General features: G+C 57.7%; 1 protein-coding gene across 1 annotated transcript in view; it reads right to left on the bottom strand.

Moving 5' to 3' along the window:
• Nucleotides 1-16,551, bottom strand: part of SDC3 (syndecan 3) — a gene marked incomplete at its 5' end in the record, with an annotated part of 36,826 nt that overhangs the window by 9,074 nt on the left and 11,201 nt on the right. The window lies entirely within an intron of this gene.

The raw sequence follows: 16,551 nt of genomic DNA on the forward strand, positions 1-16,551 counted from the left end.
CCCCAAAGTCTCACCTCAAGATCCCAAAGGCAGGGTAATAACAGTCTCAAAACAAAAACATGGCATTGGGGGAGCGTTGGGGTTCTGGGAGAGGAGTTTGATGGGAAAGTAAGGGAGAGAAGACAGAGCAGGTACCAGATTGCTACCCTCCCCCTCAACAGGAGTCTACTCCCTCCTTGCCCTCTCCCCAGGCATCTCAGAGTCAGCGCAGGGCCCAAAAGCCATGTCTGCCCCCAGGGCTCTGCAGCAGGGCAGGGGCGGGGAGCACAGGACACTTCTCCCAGGGCAGAGCCAGGCACAGAAGAACGGGGCCAGAGTCTGAGCGCCCCCTCCCCACTGCAGCCCTTGGTGAAGGCAGCCATTCCTTCAAAGATGGGGCCAGCCCTGCTCCCCGCCTCTGGATCCTGACTGAGCTAGCCTGGTCCCTGAGTTTTCCAAAGGAGCTGGGGGTTCATGCATGTGTCTGGCCGGATGGGACAGCCTTCGGCCTTGTCCAGCTGGAGCAGAGAAAGGCCTCTCAGCAGCGGGGACAGCAGAAGCAAGGGCCAGGTGCAGAAGGTGGGCAGAAGCCAGCACCCCAGACCTGGCCCCGCTCTCCTCAGTCCCTGAGCCCCACCCCCATCCCTTTCTGCCAGGGCTCCCAGCCCCTTTCCTTCGGACTGTTCCTGGGCCAAGAACCCTCTTCCTTCCTGTGCCAGATGATCCCGACTCCCCACCAACGCTCTAAGGAACCCCCTCCTCGGGTGTCCCCTGGCTCAGTCTGGACAGGGTAGTCTGGTGGCTCCTACTCCAACATGGAAAAGAAGGGAAGAAGGAGCAGAATAGGAGGAAAGCTCCAGGGGTCTGATGCAGTCTCTGGGAAGCTGGGATCCCATCGGAGTACCGTGCAGTTCCACATGAAAGGTGGGGAGCAGAGGAGGAGGAGTCGGGGCAGTGGGCTCTCACACCCCTTCCCGAGGGAAGATCCGGCGGTGCTAGCTTCTTGCTTCCGACAGAGACCACCTGCTCTAGCCTGACCCAAGCTGGTCAGGGCAGGGAGCCAGGAGCTCCCCGCCCCCCGCCCCCCGCCCCCCCCACAGTCTCCCAAGTAATGAATTAATCAGTATTTACTTGCTACCAGTGAGTCAGAGAGTGGAACAATTAGTGTAATTGCTCCCGTGACTAATTGCTGGGTCTTCCTCCGGTTTAGACATTCCAAGAGCTCAGAGCAGCTACAGTCCAACTCCCCTCAGCTCCCGTCTCTGCCTCCACTGCCCAGGACTCGGGCTGAGTGGACTGGTGGCTGCCCACAACACAGCCTCAGCTGCTGGGCCTGGGCCGCCCCGCGGGAGACTCTGCTGTGCTCTTAGAGCAAGCCTGGAGCTTTGGCGAGCAGCCCCTGTCCCCAGCACAGAGCAGGCAGGGGATGGGGCGGGGACTGGGTTGCAGGGTGGGGCCAGAGGGGCCCTGAGCAGGAACTACTGGGACCCTAAACCCAGAATAAACTTCACTGTCGCCTGCCATGCCTGGGGCATGTCTGGGGGAGTCTATGAAGTTGGTGGTCCCTGAGGATCAGCAAATTGGGGTGAACTTGAGGGTCCCACTGGGGAGCAATGATTTCTCAGTGCCTAGTGCCACACACCAGTCCCTACAAAGCCCCCCAGAAAAGCCTGCACCAATGCACAAGCCACACCCCCTTACAATGACACCCCTGGAACCACAGGGAAACACAGGCAGACACAGGGAGACACAGGCAGAACCTGACATTCCCGGTTGGCAGCCATGAGGGGCGCTGTGTGCAGCCTTGACTGTGGGTGCAAACAGGCACACTCTCGGGGGTGGGCACGGGGTGGGGGTGTGCTGCAGTCCTGTGAAGTGTCCTGTGAGCCCCGAGACAAGCACGGAGACTCCTGTGAAACCCACATCAGCCTCTATCCAGGTAGGGCTCACCTAGATCTTATTCATCCCAGCTCAGTAGCCATCGGCATGACAACCGTTACCATGACGATCATCTCCTCCAAGCTAAGGACCAGGAGCTCCAGCTCCCCGCAGAGATGGGGAGGGGGGGCAGGAAAGGGAGATGGTGGAAGAAGAGAGGCCAGCAGGGAGGGGGACTGCAGACACACTGGCCCGAGAGGCAGGGAAGACGCAGGGACCAGGGAAGCCAGGGCACAGGGCCTGGGAGGGGTGTGGAGGGAGGGTTGGGTGAGTGAGGAGGGAGCGGAGGCGAGAGCGGAGGAGGGAGAGAATTCTCTCACATCTTAATTTAGCCTCACGAGCCGCAGACAAAGCTGGGGAAGGGGCACCTCAGTGATTTTCCAAAGCTGCACCCGAGAGCACCCTGATTGAGCAGCAGCCCGCACCCGCAGGGGTGTATGTGGGTGTCCAGCATCCCGCAGAGGCCAGGCGCAGCGCACCTCCCACCCCACACTGGGCCAGCAGGAGGACAGTGCTGGGGGCCTAGTGGGGCAAAAGGGGTGCTGCCTTGAGGGGGATGAGGACAGGGAAGCGGGTGGGGACAGAGAGTTCAAGGGAGGGGGGCTGGGAGGAAGCAGGAAAAGCCTCAGAAGTCACCAAGTGCCTGAGGAGGATAGTGACAAACAGCCTTTGACCTCTTCACAACCTCCTATTTGCATAATCCAGGCAAATTAACCCAATTATTCATGCCATTCCCTTAAAGGAGACTGAATCCCATTGCCCCAGGGCTCCAGGGCCACCCACCCCCACCCTCACCCCTCACTGTTCCCCCAGCCCTAAACTTATACCCTTCAATTCTGCTGAACAGTGCACACACACACACACACACACACACACAAATATACACACACACACACAGCAACTAAGAGACAGTGCAACCCAATAACACACCACACCTCTCACACATACCACATACACACCAGACACCTCACACACAAAAACCATACATTCTCACACACATCTAGCACACATGCTTACATATATACCACACACCCACCACATAGCCTCACACACTCACAATACCCAGCACATACCCTCTCATACACGTACATACCAAACACACATTCTCATACATGCTCTCACACATACCCTCACAAATGCACTCATATACACAGCACACACCCTACACACAGATACCCTCATACAATTTCTTACATGGCCTCATAAAGTCACACATACCCTCACATATACACAGCCTCACACACACCCAGCACACACCCTCATACATACCCTCACACACTTCCTCAAACATACCAAGCACACATCCAAAACACCCTCATACATGCTCACACACGCTCCCTCATACACACTCTCTTACATGTCCTCATACACACTCACACACACTCTCACACATACCCTCACATATACACACCCTTACACACACCCTCACATACACGTTACACTCACCCTCAAACACACCCAGCACACACCCAAAACACCCTTATACACACCTGCACACACTTGCTCACACATACCCTCACATGTATCCATCACATCCTCAGACATACCCAGCACACACCCTCACACACACCACATACATACAACATCCTCACACACATCCAGCACACACCCTCACACGCACCACATACACACAACATCCTCACACACACATAGCACACACCCTCACACACACCTCACATATGTTCACTCACACCAGCACATACCCACACACCCTCACACGTTCCCTCACACATATCCAGAACATATTCTCACATACACCCTCACACATATTCTCACACACCCCTCACACATACCCTCACACACACCCTCAGACACAACCCATGACCATACCTTCACACACCCAGCACACACCCTAACCATAGCCTGACACACATCACACACCCCCTCACATACACTCAGCACACACCCTCACACACTTTCACAACCCAGCATACACCCTCACACACACCTCACTTTCACACAACTAGCATATACCCTCTCACACACCTCTCATGCACACACTCCACACACACTCTATTCTCACACAGCAGCATGCATCAATATCTGCCCTGACTGTGTCCCCTCAGCTCAGAGCCAAAATGTGAGCCTGACCATGACACCACACACTCAGGATTTTCTTCTACCCCAAGTTGTACACACACACACACACACACACACACACACACACCCCTGAGCCACCCCCAGACACATAACAGCACCCCTCTGCTCCCCAAACACACTCACAGAGGCCCCTGCACTCAGCAGACCCTCATCACCAGGTGGCCATGGCACAGGGCAGCACACCCCACTGAGGACGTCTCTGACCGCCTCGTACACCTACAGTCGGAACAGACCCCAACAGGCTCCCCATCTGCGAGTGGAGTCTGAGCTCCCCAGGAGCCACCAGAGACCTGGGCTGTTGCTGATTCCTCCCTGAGTGGACCCCTTGGGTTTGCTCCCCATTTCACATATGCATACACTGAGGCTGGGAAAACCATGTCCTTGGCTTCTGGAACCCTGGCCCTAATATCCTAGACCTACTCACAACTCATGTGTGACTCTCAGTCTCTGTCACTTCCTGCACAAACGTAACCATGGCCATCCCATACAGCCAAAGTCCACACACGCCATTCACAGCCCAGCACATAGCAAAGCCACCCCCTTGTGTGTCCCCTCACATCCATCTATCCCTGCACAACGCCTGCTCCCAGGGACCTCACACACAGCCCCAACACCCACATGCCCACCCCCTCCACACACACCTGAGCACACAGGCAAGGAGGGATGAGGCATGACCCCTTCCAATAAGACACAGCCCCTGAATTTCCCAGTCCTCTCCCCATCACCCTAGCTTAAGCTGACCCATAGCCTTGCCTGAGAGAGGTACCCCAGGCTTCCTGCTCTGATGGGACCTGATCTAGCAGTAACCAGAACTCAACCCCCATTCACCACCCAGGTTGGGGTGAAAAGTCTTGAATCAGTCCAATACCAACAGCCTTCCCACTTTCACTGCCATTCAGACCCCCAACTCACTCCGTAGGGAGGGAGGAAATCGGTCATCTCTTCCATCCCCAACTCCTTCGAAGGCAGAAGTCTGGGGTTCCTCAGGTCCAGTCCCCCTAATCTGCTGTCAGTCCCCCTAACATGCTGTCCCCATCCTGAGCATTCCTGAGGAACAGGCTGACACACAGTGAGCTAGAATGAGTCAGTAAGCCAGCTTCCCAGATAGCTGGTGAAGAATGAGGCAGGTCCCTCAATCTCTTGGCATCTGTTTTCTCACCTGTAAAGTGGGAGTGACAAGATAGTATGTCACCCACAGGTCCTGGGAGAATCAAATAAGATGATACATGCCAGGGGTCATAGTACAGCAGGCAGAGAGCTAGCCTTGCATGTGGCTGCCTCGAGTTCAATCCCCGGCAACCCATTTGGTGGTCCGAGCCCACCACAAGTGATTCCTGAGTACTGAATCAGGAGTAAGCCCTGAACATCACTAGGTATGGCTAAAAAAAAAAAAAACCCTAAAAAATGAAAAAAAGGATGCGGTCACAGGCTGTAGGAATGAGCCAAGGGCTGAGTAACTGAGTGTGAGGACTGCTAGTTACATCCTAATGTTACTTCCGAGGTCTTTGCTCAAAGGCACCTCACCAGTTGCATGAGGGAAGCAGAATCAGGCTGATTGCAATCACACAATCATTGCTGCAGAAGCAGCTATGAGTGCCCAGAGAGGTTAAACGGCATTGCCAAGGCCACACAGCAGGGGGGGGGGGGGGGGAGGGAAGGCAAGAAAAAAAAAAAAGAGCGGCTGCATGAGGGGGAAGAAAGGGTAAGTTACAGAAACAGACACAGACACACAAATGAGGTCAGCTGGCGGGGGGCCAGGAGCCCTGTGCGGTGTTAATCATGCAGCAAAAGCTAAGAATAAAATCAAGTAGAATTAGTTCTGCCCCAGCTCCCTTCCCCACAGCAGCCAGCTTGGAGCTGAGCAGGGTTAGGAGGCCAGCCTTGGGTTCCGAGCACCTTGGGTTCGAGTCCAACCCAGCTGGCTGGCTGGGTGGCACTGGGCAAGCACCCGAATCCCTGCTCCTGTATGGTTCAACGGGAACAATTAATCCCATCCACGGAGTTTCCGTGAGCATCAAGGGAGCAGAAGCCCTGGCGGCCAACACCCTTGACTGGAAGGCCCCGGGCATCGCTGATCTCAACTCTCCCTTCCTACAGATGTGGAAACTGAGGCCCTGACCTGGGAGAGACACTCGTTGTCCACACCCAGCCGAGAGGGATATGCAGCGGTAGGGAATCATCCTGTCCAGTGGCCTCAGAGAGGCAAAGAGATCAATCCCAGGACACACAGCAACTTAGGATGCCTGGAAGCAGGAGGTCTCAGAAGACCCCCTCCGGATCCTGCCAGGCTCTGTCTCTGCCAGGCCTGTCCAGGTCCTCAGTCCTCTGAGAACTCGGTGCCCCTCACGCTCACCAGCTCCAGCCCGGAGACCCGGAGCCTCGCGGCAGGAATGTGGGCAGGGCCAGGCTCTGGGCAGCAGGACAGCAGGTCCACACAAAGAAGAGCCTCAGCTGGGAAGGGGGGGGCGCTGGGTGCCCACCCCCTCTGCTCACAGCTGCTCTGGCTGAGCACCCAGCACCCGCTGGGGCTGCATTCAGGCCTGCCGGGGTTGGGTGAGTGCCACGTCTGCTGGGCCAGACTGTGGAGATCGAGGCCAGGAGTGGCAGGTCTGGGGGTGGGATGTGGGGGGCACAGAGATGATCCAGGCTGGACTCCATGGTCCTCCTCACACCCCCAGTGCCAGCCAAACCCAGACATATACAGGCACTGACACCCGCCCACGTTTCTCTCCCACGCAAATCCTCCTTTCCTCTGTTCCCAACAACACCCTGAGTCTCGACGGGCAGCTGGAGGTCAGGGAACACCCCTGTGGGTGCTCTCACCTGTCATCTAGCTGCAGGCAATGTACACGGGTGGCACCCCTGCCCCGTCCCACCAGCAGCTCCAGCCCACCCCTTAATCTCCTTCACTCCCTGCCTCAGAGGGACCTTTTCTGTCCCCCCCCCCAGGGTAAACCCACAGAAAGTAAGAGGGGCCACAGCTCTGGGACCCAGACAATACCCTTCTCCCCACATCTGCCATCCAGGGGTGCAAAATGAACCGTCCAGCAAATGGTCCCAGGGCCCCTGGCATGCAGCCCATCCAGGCCCTCTAAACACCCAAAAACTCTGCCCCCAGGCCAGAGAGAGTCAGGGCAGTGTCATTCATGAGCAAGGAGAATGGGGGTGACCTGGCCCCCCAAGGCTAGCAGAGCTGCAGACACACCCCCGACACGGACTTGGGGCAACCTGTGCCCACAGACACGGCACTCATTGAGGTGTGAGAGGCACAGCTAGTTGTCACCTCCTCCCTGGTCCAGGGACTGCGTTGAGGCTGGGATGGCACAGGGGCTGGGGGCACGCTGGGCACTTGGCTCTCCCGCCCTGGAGAACAAGGATCATGCCCCCACCCCCACCCCACCCCCACAGCTTCCCTGGGCTCCACATGCGCCCATGCTAATGAGTGGTGCAGTCAACAGCGGCTATTAATACTACAGGCAGCATTAAGTCTGAAAAATAGGTTACCCAAAAGGCCGGTACAGCTTGATCCCATTTTCACCAGCTCCCCAAAGTGCTTCCCTGAGCCCCAGCTCCTGCTGAGCCTGGGCCCTCTCGGTCACCCCATCTTCCAGCCGAAACTCCGAATGTGCCCGCTCAGACACCTCTGCCGCTCCCACGTCCCCCTCCTGGCCCTGCATATCTCCCTGTATCCCACTTCTGAAGAGACCCCACTGGGACTGTGGAGGGGACCCCAAGGGGAAACCGAGGCACTGGCAGAAAGGAAACAGACACAGAAGTCCTGGGGATTCCCATGTCCACCACAGCTGGGCTGGCTGACCCAGCGCTTCCCCACACTGGACCCCACCACACTGACCTGTCAAGAGGCCCCGTGTCCCCGGGCCCACCACCACCATCTTAATATCCCATGGCAGCCCACCCTATCACCTGCACTAGGTGGACTCTCAGTGGTGACAGTCCTCTCCTCAGGGCAGACTCCTCCCTCTCTCAGGCCACTGGAGGCTGGGAACAGAGGGGTGGGGGGTGGAGGGGAAATTCCAGCCTGGCATGTGCTATCTGCTTCCTTGAACCCTACTCCCATCTCTGTCTGGCTCCTCCTGTGAGTAATAGAGGTATCATTTATTAGGCACCTACTGTGTGGTTGGCTCTATGCCAGGAACTTGGGGGTCTCACTATCAGAGAGATGGACATGTCCCCACCTTGGAGCTTGGTCAGTCAGCTCCAGCCAACCACCCCTGGCCTATATCAAGAAGCCCCTTCCCAGGGCCATGTCACTCACAAGGAGACTGGCCTACTGGAGTCCCATCACCCTGATAGACCCTTCTGGGCCCCTGGGAGCAGTTCCTGCTGTCCTCAGCTATGACCCCTGTGGAGGCAAGCAGGAAGCGCAGAACTCCCCCACGCTGGCCTTTCTCTCTCTGGAGGACAGCCGGGCCACTGTCCAGGCTTCGGCCTCCTCGCACGCCCAGCAATGTGCTGTTACTAGTCCTGATTCCCAGAGGGATGAACCAAAATTTAGAGAGCAAAATTCACACAGCAGCGGGGCCAGGTCTACAGGCAGGACGCACTGGGCCCATGGACCCGCTCTCGGTACCATGAAGACTCCAAGTCTGCCACCTTGGGAAGCTTCTCTAGGGCAGGGAAAGCCAAGGAAAGCAAACCCTGAGACAGCGCCTGAGCCCTGAAGCTGCCAGGACGGGCCAGAGGGACACCAGGGCTCTGGTGGCCAGTGGGTTGCATGCAAGTCTCAGAGGCATCCAGCAGGAGCACGGACGCCACTGTGAAGCAGGTGGCTCTGCTGAAAGGCCAACTGATGGGGTGGCAGAGACATGCAATAGAGCCCAGCGGGGAAGGCACTTGCCTCACATGTGGACGGCCCAGGCTCAATCCCCAGCATCTCATAGAGTCCCTGGAGCACTGTAAGGAGTGACCTCCAAGCCAGGGCCAGGAGAAACCCCTGAGCATTGTCAGATCTGGCCCCAAAGCCAAAAGGATAGAAAGAAATAAAGGAAGGAAGGAAGAAAGGAGGGAAGGAAGGAAAGAAGGAAGGAAGGGAGAGAGAGAGAGAGAGAGAGAGAGAGAGAGAGAGAGAGAGAGAGAGAGAGAAAGGAAGGCAGGTTGTAGAAATGGAGGGAAGAGAATGACAGGCTGGAGTGTGGGAGGACTGGGTTCGAGCCCCAGCACCCTGGTTCAGCCCCTAGGAGTGATCTCTGAGAGTCACGGTATGCCCCCCAAACAAAACAGAATGATAAAATAAAAAGAGTGGAACAAACAACAGAGGTCCCGACTCCCTCACAGGCCCTGTACCAAGAACTACAGGCTAAGTGACTCCCAGGACGGTGAAAACAGAACAAGTGATCTGCCTTGAGAGGTGGTCCCCACCCAGGCCAGATCTGTCCCCCTAGCCCAGGCCACACAGAAGGGCTGCTGGGACTGGGGTACAGGTTCTGCTGTCACCCCACCAACACCCACAGCAAGGGCCGGTCCACTTCTGGGACCCCCCAGGTCTCTAAGGAACACCCACAGTGAGAGTTGGATGCCTGTCCAGCTTGCCCTCTGCAGAGTCCTGGCCAAAGACCTCCACCCCACTGGGTCTCACATGTCGCATCCTGGGAAGTGGGGGTCAGGGTGCCCTCTGATGCAGTGAATAGTTCCGGGTTGACACTGTCCTGATTCCAGTTCGAGTCCTCAGGAGTCATCCCTGGCCACCATCCTTTGGAAAGAGCCAGAGCATCACCCTCTCCCACCCGGGGTTCTCTCCCATAGGCCCGCATGCTGGGCCCAAAACACTCTGGTACAGCCAGCCTCTGCCACCGCCTTGTCCACTGAATCTGCATGTGGACGCCCCTTGCATCACCTCTGTCCCCAATCCCAGTGTGCGCTGGGCAGGGCTGCCTCAGTCTCCCCCACCCCACCCCACCCCCCCAAATCTCCCTAAAAGCCGGAGGCATCCAATGGGGCTGGAAGGCTGGAGGAGGAACCGAGGATGAGCTCAGCATATTTTAAAAATAAAACAAGCAAATTCTATGCAAAGCCACGCAGCGCCCAGGCGCTCCCTGCTGGCCCAATCATACTGGCCACTTTCTGACAGCCAGGCTGGGAGACCCCTGAAACAGACTGAGCAGCCCTTAGTGCCAGGCATTCTCAGGGAGCAGGATGGCCGGCTGGGGCTCCTGGGCTCCGGGGACAGGGGAGTCGCAGGGAGCACCTCTACAGCCAGGAGGGCGGGAAGGGGGCAGGGGAGTCGCGGGGAGCACCGCTACAGCCAGGAGGGCGTGGAGGGGGGCAGGGGAGTCATGGGGAGCACTGTGCAGCCAGGCGGGCATGGACGGCTGAGGAAGTGGGAGCAGGGCCAGGGAGGCTGCAGAGTGACAGAGGCCTGGGGCGGGGTATCAGCTCCCACACACAGCAGACCTGAACTTTCAGGATCCTCAGGAAAGCCAGGGGAGGGCTCCAGGAGCACCCCCCCTCCACTCCTGCCCCCCCCCCCCCCGGCCAGGCTACAGGAAACAGTCGGCTGGCATGTGTCCAGCTGCCCCGGCACCGCACAGCTCGGGCAGTGGCCCAAAGGCTCTCCGCACAACGACCCCATCTGTGCAAGCAGTGTGGGGCCAGGCCCAGAGGCTGAGCTTGGATCCCACCCCCTCCTGAGTGATGGTTATTTACAACTCGAAGGAACTCGCCTGTGAGCAGACGTGAGCCCCCCTCCCACCCCCCCCTCACCCCCTGACTGACCTATTTATTTATCTAGGTTTGTTTGCTCTGTGCTGGGGACCACACCTGGCGGTGCTCAGGGCGGCTCACTCCTGGCTCCGCATTCAGGGATCACTCACTTAAGTGCTCAGGGGTCCCTAACGGTGCCGGGGATCAAACCCAGTTGGTCACATGCCCTCCCCGCTGTACTATCTCTTCAGTCAAGCCCACTGATGTCCTTGCAATTCTACTTCAGGGACTAGAGCAAGGCAGAGAGAGATAGCCTGAGGCCAGTACATCACTGCTGTGGCCCAAAGTCAGAGTAAGGGACTGGCTTAGGGTCACCATTGTCTCGAAGGCCACTACAATCCTTGGGGACAAGTGAGATACAGGTGGGGTAAGGCGGTGTCCTGGCCCCACCATCATCTCCTTACTCGGTGGAGGGGGTGAACAGAGTCACTGCCTGGAGCAGATGGCTTGGTTCAAAGCACAGGACTGGTCTTCTGAAGCTGTGTGTCCGTGGTCAAGTTACATGACCTCTCTGAGTTGTCTGTCTACAAAAGGACAGGATAATAGTTCCAACTTCCAAGCAGTTTTTTTTTTGGGGGGGGGGGTGTCACACTTGGCAATGCACAGGAGTTACTCCTGGCTCTGCACTCAGAAATTACTCCTGGCAGTGCTCAGGGAACCATCTGGGATGCTGGGAATTGAACCCGGGTCGACTGTGTGCAAGGCAAATGCCCTCCCTGATGTGTTATCACTCCAGCCCCTCTAAGCAGTTTTGAGAAGCCTATTCCCAAGAAGGCCCCACAGCTTAGTACTCCTCAGCTGGGTGTCTGAGGACAAGGCACCTGCCCGGGGGACAAAGTGGACTGAAGCCATGAGCACTGACAAGCTGGGTGGCCCTGGGGTGGGCGGGGGGCAGATTCCTTCTCTGCACTCAGCCTCCCCCACTGCTGCACAGCCTGGATCTCCCTGGATGCTCTTTCTCACGTCACTAAGCACAGAGGGGCACTTATAGTGCTAAGCAGTCCCCCCAGCAACCCCCCACCACCTGGGGATCACCCTGCCTTCTCAAGCAAGAACATGCACGGAAGACAGGACACACAGAGAGACAGCAAGTGGGCAGAGGGGCCGACGCCTCACCCCGCTGGAGAGGCCTGCCCCCTGCTCCCAAAAGGCACAGGGTGTCCCAGGGTCTGGGTCGGGGAGAGGAAAATGCGTGTCCACACCCATGGGAGGCCTGACTTGGCAGGGTCCAGCAACAGAAACCACTGTCCATCAGGTGATGGAGGAAGAGAAACGGACAGGGACTGGAGGGGTTCAGCGGTTACCGACAAGCCCACACCTGCCCGATCCGATCCCCAGAGCATCCACAAACGCCCCAGAGGCCCCAGCACTGCCCCCTGCCCCCAGCAGCAGTGCTGCTTTGGGTCCTGGCATTGAACCAATGGCCAAGAATCACTGGTAGGGTCTCCATGCCTCCTGAGCACTGCTGGAGAGGACCCCCCTGAGAAAATAGACAAGGTGCATCATACAACAAGCTGCCCCCCATGGCACAGAAACCAAAGATACAGTTGACTGGCACTAGTAACAGGAGGAGGCACTTGGAAAACATTGAGGGTGTTCGCAAGATGCCAAGGCACAAAGGACAGAGGACAGGCCCACCCACAAGGGCACAGAGGAGTAGAGGCCCACTCACACAGGCACAGAGGGGGCACAGGCCCACTCACATGGGCACAGAGGGGGCACAAGCCCACCCACATGGGCACAGAGGGGGCAGAGACCAACTCACATGAGACACCGGCAGAGGCCCATATGGCCACAGAGAAACTCCCCCACCCAGGCTCCTTGCTCTGTGCCGGCAGCTTACAGGGCAGCCGTGCAAACACAGGTCACAGAGACAGAAAGGGACAGGGTCGCCCGGCCGGGGGAGCTGAGGCAAACGGGGAGTGACTGCTCAGAAGGATCTTGTTTCTATTTAAGGGAGCGATAGAAGGTTTAAAATTGGGTTGCACAACTCTGTAAATATACTAAAACGAATAGACTGAAATGCACAAATTGAATTATACACTTTAGATGGATGAACTGTACCATAAGTTAAACCTCAATAAAGCTTCTTATTGTTGGGGTGGATGGAGAGTGAAAAATGAATGTGAGGTGGAGGCTCAGAGAGGGTGGGAAATCTGTCCAGGTTCACACAGCAGAGACTGGACTCAAATACTGGGGGGGGGGGGGGGGGGGTCAGGTTCTTGCTCTCCCCCTCTTTGCATCCAAATCTTCTTCAGTCAAGCCCCAGGAGGAGTCTCCCAGGCCCAGCTCCAGGAGGGCAAACACTGACTCCACAGATGACCAGTGGGCGGAGGCCGCACCCAACAACCGTCTCCTCCTGCCTGAATCAAAGGCCGCTTTGTCAGGTGGGAACCCTGGATGGGAACAGGCTTGGACCTGAGTGACCCAGAAGGGCAGCAAGTCCCAGCTGGGGCCCTGCCCGCTCTGTCCCACGAGCCCCGTGTCCAGTGGCTCTGCGGCGCTGAGGCCCTGCTCTGTCTGGGCAGCCTCTATTCTACCCAGAGGAAGTTCCATGAGCCTCCGTCCTAGCCAAGAAAGGGCCAGGAGGGTGTCCCGCCAAGCCCAGACGCACCTCACCACAGGAAACCAAGTTCGTCTGTCCCTCTGGGGCGGCCGCGCCACCCTCGGCCCTGCCCTGGCTTCCAGCACATTCTCTCGCAGATGCTGGGCTGAGGCGGGAGCTGCAGGCCCAGCTGGAGGTGTTCGGTCTCCACTTGCCCCTGCCCAGGGCTGAGCTTGGGGTGAAACTGCACCCCAGATCTGTGCCTGCCACCCAGCCCTCTCAGCAGCAGCCCTGAAAGCAGCTGCAAGAGGAGAGACCCTGCAGGCCACAGCACAGAGCCAGGGAGAGCGTCGAGGACTTAGAGAGTGGACGTGGGAACCCCAAGGGTCTCCAGCCCTCAGAGCTGCTTGAAGGCCTGGCTTGTATACTGGCCCCTGTGGCCCCCAACCGCATCCAGCCAGCTGTGGGCAGAGACCGCTCAGCTCAGTCGCGCCGAGAGTAACCACAAGGGACTTAGGAATTTAGGGTTCCAGTGTGGTTATAGGGGAAGAAGGGGTATCGAGCAGCCCCGCCATGGGACCCACACGTGCCTACAGGTCTTGAGGGCCTGTCACTGCCCTAGGCTCTGGCCCCCAAGACCCCCCAAGCCTGCCCCCTCCCCAAGGCTCCACCATGGCCAGTTCCCCCACCCAGGTATGTCCCCAACGGAGAGGCCATGGGCTGAGTGGGCCCAGGGGGCAGGGCCTGGGGGACAGCAGAGCTCAAAGCTGGTGCCAGGCCAGGGCTGTGATGGGGACCATGGCTTGGTTCCTCAAACTCCAGGGCAAAGATGGGACAGCAACTGTCCTCTTCCCCCTGGCCCCCAGTTACCACTGTTGAACCCCAATGCATACAGCCACAGTGGACGCCCAGCATCACGGAGGCCAGCAGAGTGACGGGGTCAGGGAGTCCTAGCAGGCAAGGTGGGGGACACAGTCAGAACTCACACAGGGTTGATGCTGGGTTCTCCCCCTTTCTTCACAGCCACCCCCAAATGTCACATCCACCCAATCATGAGGAGGGGAATGCTCAGCCCATGCAACGTTGGGGTACTTTGGCTGGTGGGGTGTCCCTTCTGTGTGCAGGAGACAGTCCTACTCAAAGGAATGCAGGCTCAGAAGGGGTTTCAGGGATGGGCAGGATACAGACTCACAGGGGGTAGGGGTGCACACCTTGTCCCCCAGGAGTCCCCTCACACCTCCTGCCCTACAGCACTTCTCCCTGGGAGCTCAGCTGGCCCCAGGGAGGACAGCCACTGGGGCCACTGCGGCCACTCAGCAGCGCTGCCCCAGCCCTGCCCAGTCAGTGCCAGCAACCCCCATTACTGTGACAACCCAAAGTGTTCCCTGCATTTGCAAGTGGCCCATTGCTGGCGCTCCAGGGCCTGGCACCCAGGCCTCCCTGTCCCCCAGAAGCAATTCCAGCTCTCCAGCCCAGAGTCTTGCCCTTCCCCCCTAGCCAACCCCAGACTCTGTTCAGTTCAGAAATGCTCTGGCCAGAATCTGGGTGCCCAGAGACTCAAATTCCCAGGACACCTCATGCCAAGGCGGGTACTCAGATGATGGGACCACCTCCTCGCCCCTCAGGCCCACGGTCACGCCTGCCTCTGCTCCTGGTTTGTAAATGAACCTCTGGAGGAGCCCCAGATCCGAGCCTGTGGTGGCTCTGGAGGCGACAGACGTCAGGCAGACAAAGCCCTGAGTCTGCTGGCGCCTCTCCCGCCCTTGCTTAATCTCCTCCAAGGAGGCAGATGACCAGCTGCGCCTCTGGCCTGGGCACTGAGACTCTGGGATTAGGTGCTGGGATTAAGGATGGACACATTCCCAGTGGCACAGAGTACCAACCCTGCACGAGTGTTCATGTGGGCACAACGGCAGGAGCACCTATGCAGGTGGCTCTGTGGGCAGCCACTGGCTGGGAGGCGGGTAGACCACCTGAGTGGGTGTGGCAGTGTCCCTGAGAGCAGGTTGCATCTCTGTGGGTGGCCACGTGCATGGGGAGGGCATGTATTGTGTCTCTGCATGGGAGGGCGTGTACTCCTGTGAGTCTGCACGGGAGGGCATGTGTCCTGTCTCTGCATGGGAGGGTGTGTTCTCCTGTGACTCTGCACGGAGGGTGTGTGCCGGGTCTCTGCATGTGCTCAGCTGTGCCCATGAGTTCCTGCTGTCCAGCACAAAAGTCTGCCCAGATGCCGGACTCCAGCCAAGATATAAGGGGCCTGCAGGGTTCTATGCATCTAGACAACACGTGTGCACCTGTAGAGGGACAAGAGCATCTCCCCACCCCCCTACCATTCTCCTGGGGCTGCAAGTACCCATGTTACCCAAGGGGGTGGGATGAGACCCTAGCAGCTGAGAAAGAAAGAACAATTTGGGGTCTCCTGCTCCCCTGCAGGCGTGGCCTCATTACAACAGCTGAAGACAAAGGACTCATCTTGAATGTCTTGCCCTGTGAGGCCTCCCCAGGGCCCCTAGCGGCCACAGACCCCAGTGACCCCGAGCCCCATACCTGCTTGCACACATTCACTCCTCATCCTGAGCCTAGCCTCAGTAGAATGGGGGACTCGGCTGCAAACCAAAAAGAACCAGGCTTGAGATCGCATGTCCTTCTCTCCCAGAAGGGAGCTCGCCATAACCATGCCACCGAACCCCGTGCCAGGTTGTTTCACTTGGGGTGCCCCAGAGGGAGGCAGGCGAGACCCCTCCCTGCCCCAAGGGACCCAGCCCCAGCAGCTGAAAACCTCCATAACTCAACCGCTGCCATGTTCAATGTTGCTCTCCACATGCGTGGGCCGAGCCTCACCCACAAGTGAACCTTTACCTGAACCATGCGGCCGCATTTGTGGCTGTGCGATACTTCATAGGACACACCCTACCCATACTCTAATAAGAGTACCGCACCACATTTGATGGGATTCAAAGTAAGAAGCAACCAACCTCAGGGGGAAATATTAGATTGTTTCAGTTCTGCTTTGGGTTAGGGATTAGGGTGTGGGATGGAAACACCTGGAAAATGGTGGTGGGAAGGTGTAACGGTGTTGGAATTGGTGTTTGAATATTAAATGTCATCAAATATCGTGAACTACTTTATAAAATAAAAAAATTAAAAAGAAAAAGAATCAGGCTCAAACACTAAGCCAGAACCCCATTTGGGTTTGAGACTCTCCTGAGCACGCCCCCTAACTGCACTCCTACCCCTCAACACACACATAGGCAAGATTCAGCCAAGTC

The sequence above is a fragment of the Sorex fumeus genome, unplaced genomic scaffold (genome assembly GCF_029834395.1).
Source record: "Sorex fumeus unplaced genomic scaffold, SorFum_2.1 ptg000047l, whole genome shotgun sequence".
NCBI classification, from domain to species: domain Eukaryota; kingdom Metazoa; phylum Chordata; class Mammalia; order Eulipotyphla; family Soricidae; genus Sorex; species Sorex fumeus.